Source organism: Macaca mulatta, chromosome 1 (assembly GCF_049350105.2).
Source record: "Macaca mulatta isolate MMU2019108-1 chromosome 1, T2T-MMU8v2.0, whole genome shotgun sequence".
Lineage (NCBI taxonomy): Eukaryota > Metazoa > Chordata > Mammalia > Primates > Cercopithecidae > Macaca > Macaca mulatta.
The window spans coordinates 137,274,679-137,291,081 of NC_133406.1; the positions used below are offsets into that span (position 1 = coordinate 137,274,679).

Genomic DNA, 16,403 nt, shown 5'->3' on the forward strand with positions numbered 1-16,403 from the left:
TAAAATTTGTGCCAAAATTTTATGATGTATTTATTGCTAATAATATATCATTGTATGTATGTAATGTAGAAACCTTTCCATCTCCTTGTCATACTGATCTGTATAGCATAGTTGTCATACTTATTAGATCTGTATATATTGAACATACCACCAAATGTTATGATTTTTGCTTTAAAGAATCAAATGTTTTAAAGCTTTTAAGATAAAAATATAATTTTATATCTAAGTAAATATTTGTTATTTCTGTTTATTTTTTATTTCTGAAGCTCCATATTTTTCTAGGGTACATTTTTCCATCAGTCTAAAAAGTTTTCTTTAACATCTCTTGTACAGCAGATATGCTATTGATATATCTCTTGAGTTTTCTTATATGTGAGAATGTTGTTCTTTTGCCTTCATTACAGAAGGATATTTTCACTGACAGTAGAATTTTGAATTGACGGTTTTACTATTTTAGCACTGTAAAAATGTTGTTCCACTGTCTCTGGCCCCTGTGTTTCTGATGCACAGTTCACATTCACATTGTTGTTATCATGTGCTTGATGTACCACTTTAGCTGCTAGTAAGATCTTTTTTCCCTTTATTTGCTTTTCAGTAGTTTGACTATGAAGTATGGTGTCATAATATTGTTTGAATTTATTCTGTTTTGAGTTTATTAAGCATCTTCCATCGGTAAATGAATGTTTTTCAACAAATTTAGGAAGCCTTCACTCTTTAAAGTTTCTACTTTGCTGCTAAGTACTCTTATATTTTCATTATTTTCAATAGGATATCACTTGCTTCTTGGAGGAGAGTTATAATAGCTGTTTTAAAAACTCTTCCTGAGAGTTTCAATGTCCACCCGATCTCAGGGTTGGCATCTGTTTATTGCCTTTGTTGCTGTTGTTGTTAATAAACTATCTTTATTTTAGAGTATGTTTAGGTTCACAGGGAAGTTGAGCGGAAAGTACGGGGAGTTCCCATATACTCCTTGCCCCACCCCAACCTACACCCTTCCCTATTATCAATATCCCATACCAGAGTGTGAATTGATTACAACAGATGAAACTACATTGGCTTATCATTATGACCCAAAGTCTATGGTTTACATGTTCACTCTTGGTGTTGCACATTCTAAGAGTGTAGACAAATATGTAATGACATGTACTCACCTTTTTAATGTCTAAAAGAATAATTTTACTGCACTAAAAATCTTCTTTTCTCTACCTAATCTTCCTTTCTCTACCTATTCACGGTTCTCTCCCTGATTAACCCCTGGAAGTTGCTATTTTTTTTTTTAACTGCTTCTATAATTTTGGCTTTTCCAGGATGTATGTAGTTGCAGTCATACAGTATGTAGCCTTTTCAGATTAGCTCCTTTCACCAAGTAATATGCATTTAAGGTTCTTCTATGTATTCTCTCTCTCTGTCACCCAGGCTGAGTGCAGTGGCACGATCTTAGCTCACTGCAATCTCCACTTCCCTGGTTCACACCATTTTCCTGCTTCAGCCTCCTGAGTAGCTGGGACTACAGGCGCCCACCACCACGCCCGGCTAATTTTTTCTGTGTTTTTAGTAGAGAAGGGTTTTCACCATGTTAGCCAGGATGGTCTTGATCTCCTGACCTCGTGATCCGCCCGCTTCGGCCTTCCAAAGTGCTGGGATTACAGGTGTGAGCCACCGCACCTGGCCCTCTTCTATGTATTTTCATGACTGATAGATTCATTTATTTTTACTGCTGAATAACATTCCACTAGCCGGATGTGGCACATATTTATCAATTTATCTACTAAAAAACATCTTGGTTGCCTCTAAATTTTGGAAACTATGAATAAAGCTACTAGATAATTATGTGCAGGTTTTCATGTGGGCATAAATTTTCAAATCATTTGGATAAATACCAAGAAGTGTGATTGTTGTACGAATATGCTTTGTTTTATGAGAAATTGCCAAACTGTCTTGCTGTACCCTTTTGGATTCCCACCAGCAAGGAATGAGAGTTTCTTCTGCTTCACAACTTTTCCAGGAATTTTTGTCATCACTGTTTTGAATTTGCCCCAAAACAGTACTATTTCCTTTTGGTATGTTGTGGTTTCTCATTGTTGTTTTAATTTGCAATTCTCTAATGACATATGATGTTGAACATATTTTCATAGGCTTACTTTCCATCTGTATATCTTCCTTGTTGAGGTGTTCAACATTTTTGTGCATTTTTAATTCAGATTGTTGGTTTTTTTTTATTGTTGAATATTGAACTTTTTGTGTATTTTGGAAAACAGTCCTTTATCAGGTATGTCTTTTGCAAACACATTCTCTTGATATGTGGCTTTTTTTCTGATTTTCTTGATACTGTCTTTTCAGAATAGAAGTTTTAAATTTTAATAAAGCCCATATTATCAATAAATTATTTTATTGAATATATCTTTGGTGTTGTGTCTGAAGAGCCATCACCATACCCAAGATTATTTAGGTTTTCTCCTGTATTGTGTTCTAGGAGTTTCATGGGTTTGTGTTTTACATTTAGGTCTATGAATCATTATGAGCTAATTTTTCTGAACAGTTTAAGGTTTGTATTTAGATATTTTTTTGCATGTGGCTGTCCAGTTGTTCCAGCACTATTAGTTGAAAAGATTATCATTGCCCCATTGTATTTCATTTGCTCCTTTTGTCAAAGATCAGTTTAGTATATTTATATGGATCTTTTTCTAGGATCTTTATTCCATTGATCTGCTTATCAGTTCTTCCACCAATACTACCTTGTATTCATTATTGTAATATTATAATAGTCTGAAAGTCAGATAGTGTCAGTCCTCTTTGTTCTTTACCTTTAATATTGAGTTAATTGACAATTCTGGATGCTTTTCTTCTTATAAATTTGGAATATGTTTGGAAAGATCCACGAAACAACATTCTGGGATATTAATTGGGAGTGTATTGAATCTATAGATCAAGCTGAGGAGAACTGACATCTTGACAGTGTTGAGTCATTCTATCCATGAACATAGAATATCTTTATTTTTCAATTTGTTTGATATCCTTCATCAGAGTTTTGTAGTTTTCTTCATATAGATCTTATATTGATTTTGTTAGATTTATACATATGTATTTCTTTTTTGAGTCCTCATGTAAATGGTGTTGAGTGTTAAATTTCAAATTATTCTTAAGAACATGATTGATGTTTTATATACCTTGTATACACAACCTTGTAACAATCATTTATTATTTCCAACTTTTCTGTCAATTATTTTGGATTTTTTACATAGACAATTACGTAATCTGTGAAAAAGTTTAATTTTTCTCTTCCCCATCTGAATACATTTTATTTTCTTTTCTTGTCTTATTGCATCAACTAGGACTCCCAGTATGATATAGAAATGCAATATTAACAGAGAACATCCTTGCCTTGTTTCTGATCAGTTTGAGAAAATTTCCTTCTGTTCCTAGTTTTCAGAATGTGTTTTAAAATCATGAATGAATGCTGTATTTTGTCAAATGCCTTTCTGCATCTATGATATGATAATTTATTTATCTTTTTAGCTTGTTGATGGTGATACTAATTTATTTTCAAATGTTGAAACAGCCTTGCATCTTGGGATAAATTCCACTTGACTATGGCATTTACTTATTTTGTATACCATGGGATTAAATTTGATAATATTTTGTTAAGGATTTTTGCCTTTATGTCCATGAGAGATATTGGTATCTAGTATTATTTTCTTTTAATGACTTCACCTGGTATTGATATTAGGATAATGTGGCCTCATAAGATGAGTTAGTAATATTCCTTTTGCTTCTATATTCTGAAAAAGATTACAGAGAATTGATATATCTTTTTCCTTAAATGTTTGATAGGCTTCACCAGTGAACCCATCTTGTTTTCTTTAGAAAGTTTATTAATTTTTTATTCAATCTTCTTATTGGACATAGACCTTTTCAGATTTTCTAATTCTTTATTTATGAGTTTTTGCAGATTGGATCTACCAAGGAATTCATTTATTTCATCTAATTTATCAAATATGTGGGCACACAGTTTTTCATAATATTATTTTATTATTTTATCATCCTTTTAATGTCCATGGGATCTGTGGTGATATCTCCTTTTTTTCCCTGACAATAATAATTTGTAACTTCTCTCTTTTTTACTTAGTTGGTTTAGCTAGAGGCTTATCAATTTTATTAATATTCTGAAAGAACAAGGGTTTGGTTTGGATACTAATTCTATGGTGACTTTCTGCTGTCTGTTTTATTATTTCTGCTGTAATTTAATTTTTTTCTTTTGTTCTGTTTACTTCACATTTATTTTGCTCTTTTCTGTTTAGATTCTCAGAATAGAAGCTTAAATAGTTGATTTTAGACCTTTTCTCTTTTCTAATATTTCATTCAATGCTATAGGTTTCCCTCAAAGAAAAGTTACATTTTGATTTTTATTTTGTTTATAATATTTTTAAATTATTCCTGAGATTTTGTCTTCAATCCATGTATTAGTTAGAAGTGTGTTTTTACATTTCCAATTATTTTGGAATTTCCCAGCTATCTTACTGTTACAATTTGAGAGCAGATATTGGATGATGTATAGTCTTTCAAATTTTTAAGAGTTTTCTTTTTGGTCATGAATGTAGTCTATCTTGGAGAATGTCCATGTGAACTTTAGAATGATGAGTAATCTGCCATTGTTGGTTATAGGAGTATACACACACACACACACACACACACACACACACACACACACGCAAATTATGTTTTTTGACTAATAGTGTTTTTTAGTTCAACTTTGTCCTTACTAATTTCTGCCTGCTCTATCTTTTTTACTGCTGTTAGAATGGTGTTTACCATTTAAATGTAATAGTGGATTCATCTATTTTTCCTTCCAGATCTATTAGACTTTGCCTCATGTATTTTGTTAGGTGCATATGCATTAAAGATTGCATGTCTTATTGTTGTACTGACCTTTTTACCCGTATTATCATGTAATGCCTCACTTTATCTCTAGTACTTTTCCCTGCTCTGAAGTTTACACTGTGTGAAATTAATTTAGCTACTCTTGTTTTCTTTTTATTAGTTTTAAAATGTTATACCTTTCTTTATATCTTTCCTTTTATTTTGTATGTGTTTTTATATTTAAAGTGCATCTCTTGTAGACAACATGCAATTGAGCCTTTTTTTTTTGGTCCCACTCTGACAATCTGTCTTTAATGAGTGTATTTAAATCATTCATATTAAAGGCAATTATATATATAGTTAGAATAATATTCACCATATATGTTACTATGTTTTATTTATTGCCCTTGTTTTTTTGTTTCTGTTTTTATCTTCCACAATTTTTCTACATTCTGTGGCTTAAGTAGAGCATCTTATATGATTATGTTTCTCTCTTTTCTTCAAATATCAATTATACTTCTTTGTAAATCTTCTTTTGTTATTTGCCCTAGCATCTTTCTTCCTTCCTTCCTTCCTTCCTTTCTTTCTTTCTTTCTTTCTTTCTTTCTTTCTTTCTTTCTTTCTTTCTTTCTTTCTTTCTTTCTTTCTTTCTTTCTTTCTTTCTCTCTCTCTCTCTCTTTCTTTCTCTTTCTTTCTTTCTTTCTTTCTTTTTTTCTTTCTTTCTTTCCTTCCTTCCTTCCTTCCTTCCTTCCTTCCTTCCTTCCTTCCTTCCTTCCTTCCTTCCTTCCTTCCTTCCTTCCTTCCTTCTTTCCTTCCTTCCTTCCTCTTTTTCTTTCTTTCTTTCTCTCTTTCTTTCTCTCTTTCTCTCTCTCTCTTTCTTTCTCTCTCTCTCTTTCTTTCTTTCCTTTCTTTCTTTTTCTGTCTTTCTTTTTTTTCTTTTTTGACATGGTTTTGCTCTGTCATGCAAGCTGGAGTGTATTTTGTGATCATAGCGCACTACAGCTTTGATTTCCTGGGCTCAGGTGATCCTTTCTACATCAGCCTCCAGGTAGCTGGGATTACAGGTTTGTACCACCATGGATAATTCTTTTCTATTTTTTGTGGAGATATGGTTTCACTATGTTGTCCAGGCTTGTCTCAAACTCCTGGGTTCAATAAATCCACCAGCCTTGGCCTCCCAAAATGCTGGGATTAAAGGCACGTCCTGCTTCACCTGGTTAGGTTTAAATATGAATTTACACCTATTCCAAGTCAACTTTTAAATAACACTATACTGATTTATGAGTAATGCAAGTACCTTATAAAAATATTTCCAATTCCTCTCTCCTGCCTTTTCTGTCATTGCCATCATTCATTTTACTTATACATAAGCATATATACAGTGAAATCCATTATTGCTATTATTATTTTGAAAAAGCTGTTATACCTTAGATCAATTAATAAGAAAAAAATTACCTTCATTTATTCATTCTCTGAATATTTTATTTATGTAGATTTAAGTTTCTCACTTACATAATTTTTATTATATCTGAAAAACTTCTTTTAACATTGCTTGTAAGGCAGGCCTACTGGCAACAAATTCCTCAATTTTTGTTTGTCTGAGAAAGTCTATATTTCTCCTTCATTTTTGAATAATGATTTCTTAGGTACAGAATTATAGGTTGGTGGTATTTTTCTCTCAACACAATATATTTCACTTTATTCTCTCTTCCTTACATGGTTTCTGAGAAGTCAGATGTAATTCTTATCTTCACTTGTGTAGGATAGTTGCTTTATTTCCCCCTTCTGAATTATTTTAAGATTTTCAATTTATGTTAGATTTTCTGATATTTGAATATGATATTCCTAGATTTTTGGTCTGATATTTGAATATGATACTCTTGGATTTTTGGTTTGATGTCTGACATTAATTTGGGGGAAGTTCTCAGTCACTATTGCTTCAAACGCTGGTTCTATTCTTTTCTCTTTCTCCTTGTATTCCTATTGTGTGTAATCACTTATTTTGTAGTTGTCGCAAAGCTTTTAGATATCCTGTTTAGTTTTGCATTTCCCAGCTTTTTTTCTCTTTGCTTTTAGTTTTGGACGTTTTGATCATCAGCTCCTCAAACTCAGATTCTTTCCTTAGCAGTGTCTAATTTACTAATGAGCCCATCAAATGTATGCTTCATTTCAATTATTCAATCAACAAATTTTTGATTATTTGTTACAGTTATCATCTTTCTGCTTACATTAGTTATTCTGTTCCTGCCTGTTGTCTACTTTTTTATTAAAGCTTTTAGCATGGGAATCGTAGTTTCAAAAAGTCCTGGAATGGCAATTCCAGGCTTTCTGCTATATCTGACTCTGGTTTGATTCTTATTCAGTCTCTTTAAACTGTGGTTTCTCTTCCTTGCAGTAGGCCTTTTAATTTTGTGTTGAAAAGTGATCATGATGCACTGGGTAAAAGAAACTGTGGTAAATAAGCCCTTAGCAATGTGGTGGTAAGGTGAGAGGGGAAGGGACTCATTCTGTGATTAGGTCTCAGATTTTGGTGAGCCTGAGCCCTGGACTTTGAACTTTATCAGTGCTTCATAGTCCCTTACCCCATGACCTTAGGTGGAACAAGATGGCTGAAGGGGGCTGGGGTTATTTTCCTTCTTCCACGTGGAAGTCCAGAGGGAGCTGTAGTAGGAAATTTCCTTTCTCTAACACTGAATGATCATGCTGAACTGGAATTAGGCACAACATACATTGTTATATCATGCTTTGCTTTATGCTTTGCAGATATTGCTCTTGTTACAAATTGAAGGTTTGTGGCAACCTTGAACGAGCAAGTCTGTTGGCATCATTTTTTTCCAGCAGCATGTGCTCACATCATGACTGTGTCATATTTCAGTAATTCTCACAATATTTTAAACTTTTCATTATTATTATAAGTATGGTTTATGGCACCCCAAAACCATTACAACTGTAACATTAAAAATCTCTCATCACATATCACCATTTCAGTTATAACAATAAAAAGATTTGAAATGTCATGAGAAATACCAAAATATGTTACAGAGACATGAAATGAGCATATGCTATCTTATATATAATAATAATATATGCAATAAGTTGGTAAACTTAAGTGATAAATGTTTTTTTGTGTTCTGACTGCTCAGCTGGCTCAACTGACCAGCTGTTCTCAAATTCTCTCCTCCTTGAGTCTCTCTATTGCCTGAGACACAGCAATATTGAAATGAGGTCATTTAGTAACCTGACAATGACCTATGTGTGTTCAAGGGAAAGGAAGAGTCACAGGTTCAAGTGTTCAAGAGTCACTTGAAATCAAAAGCTAGAAATGATTAAGCTTAGTGAGGAAGGAATGTTGAAAGCTGAGATAAGCCAAAGGCCAGGCCCTTTGTGGCCTGTGAATGCAAGAGTTATGAATGCAAAGGAAAATATTTTGAAGGAAATTAAAAGTGCTACTCTCATGAACACATGAATGGTAAGGAAGCAAAACAGTCTTATTGCTGATATGAAGAAAGTTTTAGCAGTCTAGATAGAAGATCAAACCAGCCACAACATTCTCTTGTGCTGAAGCTTAACGCAGAACAAAGCCTTAACTCTCCTCAATTCTGTGAAAGCTCTCAGAGGTGAGGAAGCTTCAGTAGAAAAGATCAAATCTAGCAGAAGTTGGTTCATGATGTTTAAGAAAATAAGTTGTCTTCATAACATAAAGTGCAATGTGAAACAACAAGTGCTGATACAGAAACTGCAGACAATTATTCAGAAGATCTACTAAGGTAAATTGTTGAAAGCTGCTACACTAAACAACAGATTTCTAATGTAAACAAATCAGCCTTCTATTGGAAGAAGATACCACCTAAGACATTCCTAGAGAACAGAAATCAATGCCTGGCTTCAAAGCTTCAAAGGACAGCTTCAAACTCTCTTATTAGGGGATAATGCAGCTGGCTACATTAAGTTGAAGCCAGTGTTCATCTACCATTTCAAAATCCTAGGACCCTAAGAATTATACTAAATCAATCCTGCTGTACTCTATAAATCGAACCACAAAATCAGAATGACAGCACATTCATTTACATCTTGGTTTACTGAATATTTTAAGCCTACTGTTGTGATCTACTGCTGAGAAAAAAATGATTATTTTCAAACTATTACTGCTCATTGACAATAAACCCAGTCACCCAAGAGCTCTGATGAAGATGTATAAGGAGATTAATGTTGTTTTCACCCTTGCTAACACAACATCCATTCTGTAGCCCATGGATCAATAGTAATTTCAACTTTCAAGCCTTCCTATATAAGAAATACTTTTCATAATGCTATGGCTGCCATAGATAGTGATTCCTATGATGAATCTGGACACAGTAAATTAGAAACTTTCTAGAAAAGATTCACCATTGCAGATGTCAATAAAAACATTTGTGATTCATGGGAGGAGAAGTTTGTTTCAAATCTCATGGGTGAGTTTGAAGCATTCAAGATGGCAGTGGGGGAATTCACTGCCAATGTGGCAGAAATAGCAAGAGAACTAGAATTGGAAGTGGAGATCAAGGGTGTAACTGAATTGCTGTAACCTCATGATAAAACTTGTACAGATGAGTTGCTTCTAATGGATAAGGAAATAAAACTGTTTTTTTTTTTTTTTTTTTTTTTTTTTTTTTTTCTGAGATGGAATCTGCTTCTGGTGAAGAGGTTGTGAATATTGTTTTTTTTTTTTTTTTGAGACAGAGTCTCGCTCTGTTGCCCAGGCTGGAGTGCAGTGGCCCGATCTCGGCTCACTGCAAGCTCCGCCTCCCGGGTTTACACCATTCTCCTGCCTCAGCCTCCCGAGTAGCTGGGACTACAGGCGCCCACAACCGCGCCCGGCTAATTTTTTGTATTTTTAGTAGAGACGGGGTTTCACTGGGTTAGCCAGGATGGTCTCGATCTCCTGACCTCGTGATCCGCCCGTCTCAGCCTCCCAAAGTGCTGGGATTACAGGCTTGAGCCACCGCGCCCGGCCGTGAATATTGTTAAAGGACATCAAAGGATTTAGAATACTATATACACTTAGTTGATAAAGCAGCAGCAGGATTTGAAAATATTTACTCCAATTTTGGAGGACGTTCTGCTGTGGGTAAAATGCTGTCAAAAAGCATCACATGCTACAGATAAATCTTTTATGAAAGGAAGAGTCAATTGATGTGGCAAACTTCAACATTGCCTTATTTTATGAAATTGATACAGCCACCTCAAACCTCAGCAACCACCACCCTAAGCAGTTATTGATAAAGAGGTGAGATCCTCCACCAGCAAAAAGATTACTGCTTGCTGAAGGTTCGAATAATCGTTAGTATTTTTTAGCAATAAAGTATTTTTATATTAAGGTACAGACATTTATTTTATACTTAATGCTATTGCACATTCAATAGACAGCAGGACAGTGTAAATATAACTTTTATATGTACTGAGAAACTGAAAAAATTCTCGACAATATTTTCCATGTTGTGGTGGTCTGGAACTGAATGTGCGATATCTTCAAGGTATGCTTGTATTTCCCTTTCTCAAGTTAGGTTAACTATGATGAAATCTCAGCAGGTTACTCTGAGGGCATGCTTTTTTAAAGAAGAACAGAATGTTTTGGTGTTTTCAACATGATTCCTTTCCTCCTCCCAATTCCAGAAGCATGAGAGGAAATCTTTATGATATTCACTTACAGGCCTTATAAAGCTCTTCCAAGTAAAACTCACAAAAATGCAGGATTACCCCATGACTGAGTCCCCCTGGTGTTTTTAACTCTTGGAATTTTTAACTGTCAGAATATTGGTATTTTCTCTCTCACATAACAAAATTCAGAAGCTATTAGGAGACTCATATAGTAGTGTTAATTTCAGTTCAATTATTTACGTTTTTTCTCAATTGGTTTGGGTCTGTTACACATGCTTATTTCTGGAGATAGCCTGAGGTTTTTATGGTTCACACAAAAATTAAGCAATTCCCCTCTTCATTTTTCTCATCTCAGATTCCCTGTACACTCTCTAACCTGCATTTTTCCCCTAGTTCCTCTGTCCAGAAACACAGGGTTTCTTTCAAAGTTTTAGGCAGAACACAGTTGTTCTGTTCAGCCACGGGATTCCACCTTTGGGACAAAACCTTGATAAAATATGAAACAAAAACAAAAACAAAACAAAGTAAAACACAAGTAAGTTATACCTATAGGCTAATTTCTCCAAATCTTGACTCTCTCTTTAATCTGCATGATTTATGGAGTTGTCAGCTAGTTGTTGATTGCGTTTTGTTCAGAACTTATAGTTTTCAACAGCAAGAGAGTTGGGCTGTAGCGGGCTTACACAGTCATAGGAGTATTGGCTTTCCCAAGATACGAATGTGTGAAAAGTGTTCATTTCTTATGAAAAATGTATACCAGAGGTGTCCAATCTTTTAGCTTCCCTGGGCCACATTGGAAAAGAAGAATTTTCTTGGGGAACACATAAAATACACAAACACTAATGAAAGTAATATTTTAAGAAAGTTTATGAATTTGTTTTGGGCCACATTCAAAGCCTCCTGGTCCTCATTTGGACTGTGGTTCATGAGTTGGACAAGCTTAATGTATACCATTAAAGAGACAAGCATGGTACTTGCTGTTGCCTCATTTCCAAATCCCTAAAATTGGTACAATTCTACTATCTCACAGTTAATGTCTAAATCCTCCTTGCTGTGTCTTCTCTGTGGAACTTCTTTAAGAAAGAAAACAAAATAAGCTATCACTATTTAAAAAATTAACATCATGTTTTCTATCTGGATTTTAAAATATAAAGGTGTATTCACCAATTATTTCTTTAAATATTATCTTTGTAAATGTGTAGAAGGTCTTCCATAAAATATGAACTTTACAAACACAATGTTGGATGTGAGTAGGCACAGGTGATAAACAATATTTATTGTTTAATTGAGAAATAAAAGATGAAGGTAAAGGTATCATTCGGTATCTAACAAATACAGAAATGGTTGAATGAAAAAGATTATGATAATGATAATTAAGTATTTGCATTTTAAAATCACACACATGGTAGTTAACAACGTTGACTCTGGAGTTGGACAGCCCTGGCTTGAATTTTGGATTTGGAAATTAACCAGCTCTGAGATTGCAGACAACATACCCAGTCTCCCTGTCTCTTTCCTCATCTGTAAAATGGAATAACAGGGCTATGCATCTCATGGAGTCATTTGGAAATTAAATTAATGTTTATAAAATACTTTAATCTGTGTATTTCAGTATTGAGTGTTTTATGAGTGTTTATTTGCTTTTTTTTAAATTTTTTTTTTTTTGAGACAGAGTTTCACTCTTGTTGCCCAGGCCAGAATGTAGTGGAGTGATCTTGACTCACTGCAACCCCTGCCTCCCAGGTTCAAGCAATTCTCCTGCCTCAACATCTGGAGTATCTGGGATTACAGGCATGCGCCACCACGCCTGGCTAATTTTGTAATTTTAATAGAGACAGGATTTTACCATGTTGACCAGGCTGGTCTCGAACTCCTGACCTCAGGCGATCCTCAAGCCTCGGCCTCCCAAAGTGCTGAGATTACAGGCATGAGCCACTGTGCCTGCCCTGTTGGTAAAAAAAAAAGAAAAAGAAAAAAAAAACAAAACTTTTTTTCATTTATTATTTCTGAATTTAAGTGAAACACACAGATATGGTTAACATAGGAGCCACATTTGGCTTTGTAAAAGACTCAGGTTCATGGTTTATTATTTTAAAGAAGTCTTCAATACCTGAAGGCAAAAGTAAAATGCCGTTCTAGTGTGGTACTTTATCACTTACTCTTGTTAGAGTAGCATAGAGCCAGCAAAAGAGAAAAGCAAGGAAGCTTTGAGTTTATTTATGGATGTCAAGTTTAATTATTGTCTCTGTAGATATTTGGTTGGCATGTGTATTTCGGAGTGTAGTTGTGGCTTTTTTTAAATTCTTGAAAATATTGTCTGGAATCTATTTCGTGATTCATTTTTTTTGTATGATATATTAAAACAACAACATTACTTTCTAAAATCAAAAATTAAGATACAATTTTAACAGAAATAAACTGTGGATAACAAACATTAGGTAAAAATGTGGTAGACTTGATGTTCAAAAACAATCCAAGTCTAAATTCTGTGTGACACACAAATTCAATGCACATTAGTGTGAAAATCCCAGGGGATACCACACATCCAGCTAATATTAGAGTTTTTTAACAAAACTAATATAAAGCCTCACTGCATTCACAAACGTGTTGAATTTCTTTAATATAGAACAACATGTGCAGTTGTTCTTTCTAAAAGGTGGTTTTATGGTTTTCGTGAAGATTTAAATAGTCAAATGTATTTACATGACAGTATCTTTTAGCAGTATTTAAAACGTAAGATTTTTTTACGGCAATAAGTTTAGCATTTGTTAGATTTTATTAGACTTTGTGTTAATGATCAATTATTTACCAGATTGAGATTCCACATACAAGTTTTCTCTTTTGATTTTTTTTTTTTTTTTTTTTTTTAGGAGACATTTAAGTTCCACTACTGACCACTTGTATAAGAGTAGACAGAGCCACAACTTTGGTGTAATTCTTTTTTGAGAGTCATCCTTAGCCAAGACTCAAAAGCACATCTATTTTTGGCTGTTTTATGTATAATTACATTCTTTATTGCTTCTCACTGAATTTGTCTGTCAAGTGTAGTGAAAAACAACACACAAAAATATGCCACATTATTTATGACCAAGCTTCAGTGATTCTGTAGTGCTGAATTTGAAACTGATTTTCTCAGTTCTCCTTTCTAGATGCTACTATACTTTACTATACAACAGCCTCAAGGTATCCTGTTGCCAGTAAGAGCATCTGGAATCAGATCAGCACCATTGTATTGTGATATGCAAGTAATAGGCCATATTTTGGGACTTGATCGACCTTTTGTTATAATCTTATATTTAGTAGGATTTGGGGCTAAAACTGTTTCAAGAAACTCAATGACACATTTAAGGCAAATTTAGATTTCTGAGTTCTATAGAGATCCAAAGTAGCACTGTTTATATAGGATGCTACTTGTCCTCTAAAAGGAGCATTGCCCTTTTTAATTTGGATTTCTGCTTTGCTGATTAGTGCATCATTGGATTAGCTACTGCCGGCAATGCACAATAGTGTTTCATACATTTTATGTTTCCTCTTTTACAAATTTTGTCTCTGTATTGATGACCTTAGTTTTTTTTTCCCCTCTTTTAAGGTCTAGTATTAGCCTCCAGTACTTTATTAACTTTTCAAATAAGAAATCATCTTACATTTGCATTCTTGTTTGTGTGTAATTACCAGATTGTTTTAGAATTATCTATTAATGTACAGCTTTGTTATTATACTACATATTTCTTGAGTGCTGGATTTTTATATTCCATTACTTTAGATATTCCAGGAGCAACATCAATCACAAAGTTTGGCACAGTGTTTATAGTTAATAAAGATTAGTAAATACATGAATGATTGCTTTACCCAGAAATGACTAAGGCTTTGTTAGAAGTATCAGGGAGAATAAAGGGTTGGGAAAACTGTAAGATAGCATATGTTACTCAAAAGCTAGGTGTTCACTTAAGTTGACTATTCTCTGTTGAAACAAAATACATACTATGTGTTAATTATTGTGCTTGAGTAAGGGATATAGAAACATAGTTGTAATAAAAGACTTGTGTTACATAATAAAGACATAAAAATATTCAAGGGAGGGAATGATAACTAAATCCAGAGTAATAAAAATAAAAGAACATGAGAACACATGTAAAAGTCGAACATTTGTAATAAGCCCAGCAGTTCTGAGAAATGTAATGTGGTTTGGGGACATTTGGGAGGAGACCTGAGTAAGTGTGTAAGAGCCCATTTGCCTTTTATACCATACTAAGGTGGCTGAACTTTAAACTATAGACTATGAGAATGTTCCTTAAGTAGAGGAATTACACATTGCGATTTTTTAAAAATTATTTTTGTGACAGCGAAGGAGCTAGTCTAGAATTGGAAGAATCTGATTTTAAAAAAAGAAAACATGAATTGTTGAATATTGGTTCAAATAAAAGGTACTTAGAGTAGAGACAAGGCCATGGCAGAATAAATGGAGAAAAGGGTCTTATTTTCAATATGGAATAAAACTGGTAGGTCTTGGGAACTGTTGGGATATGAGAGGTAATGGGAGGGAGGAACTTAATATTTTTGGCCTTTAGTATGTAGGTAATAAATAGGTGATATTTACTTTTTACAGACACAAACTGTTTAAAATTTCGACTAAATGTAGAGGACTTTAACTCTCTTTTTTATTATTTATGAACTATGTGTTTTTAACCATGCTTTAAATTAGTAAAAGACTGTGGGATTGTCCTGAGCCAAAGAATCATTTCACCATCTTTTCTACACTCTTGAGTTTTAGAGTAACACGCAGTTAATATGAAATTGTTATTAGCTAAAAGAAGTGTAATAAGAATGTTGATATATTATTTAAATTATTGTTTAAGTATTTTTTAAGAACTTGATGTTTTTAAAGCATAAACTACTCTATTTCTATTTACAGTTTGACTATATATAGTTATTAGAAGAGTGGCAGGTAAATAGTGAGTGCCAACTAAGTATTGTCTATTATTATAACTGTTAGTATTACTTATTCCTTGGATAATTGCAAAAGCCTTTTAATTGATCTTTCTGCTTTTGTTGTTTCATCTGTTCTAAGCAGCAAACAGAAAAGCAAGTCTATTTCTGTCAAGTAGCACCTGGCCAAAAGAACAAATGAATGAATGAATGAAGTTGTGCCACCTCTTTGCTCATAACCTGCCAGTAGCATTTTATTTCATTTGGAGTTAAAGTTATTTCAACAGTCTGCAGGATCTTATGTGACCCATACCACACCCTCTGCCTCTCCTCTCAGACGTTATCAGTGGCTCCTCTCCATGTTGTTACCTATGGATTGTTGGTTCACAAGGTGTTCCTCACTTGAATATATTAACTAATCCCTTGCCTTGGGGCTGCTTGTGCTGTGGGGCCTGGACATTCATTAGTCCTTCTGCCTGGAATGCTCTCCCCAAGATATAGCATTTTTTGTTTCCTCAGTTCCTCAGGTGTCTCTGTTTCTGTGTCTCTTAATCAGTGAATCTTTCCATGATCCCACTTTATAACAGAATATTCTACTTTCTGACACATCTTCCCTATCCTTTATTACTTTATGTTCTTTACAGCATTTATCACTTTCTGACATATTACATTTTTCTTATTTTGTTTCTCCCTCTGGAATATAAGCTCCTAGAATGCAGGAGCTTTGTGCTGTGTCCAAAAAATATAAAATAGTACCTGACATGTAATATTTGCATTTTTTAGTGGATGAATAAATATACTTTCTAACACTTATTAATTCAAAGGGTATAGGTCATCTATAGCAGGCAAGGAAGTGGGAAGCAAGATGTTACCTTTTTCTAACCTTTTAATTAATTAAATTGATGAAACAGAGCCATATTGGTAGTTATGCTTTTGTAAGAATCCTTAGCATTGATAATATAGAAAGTATAAGATAAATGTAC

General features: G+C 33.9%; 1 protein-coding gene across 2 annotated transcripts in view; it reads left to right on the plus strand.

Moving 5' to 3' along the window:
- The window catches only part of COL11A1 (collagen type XI alpha 1 chain), a 218,638-nt gene that overhangs the window by 42,468 nt on the left and 159,767 nt on the right, over positions 1-16,403 (plus strand). The window lies entirely within an intron of this gene.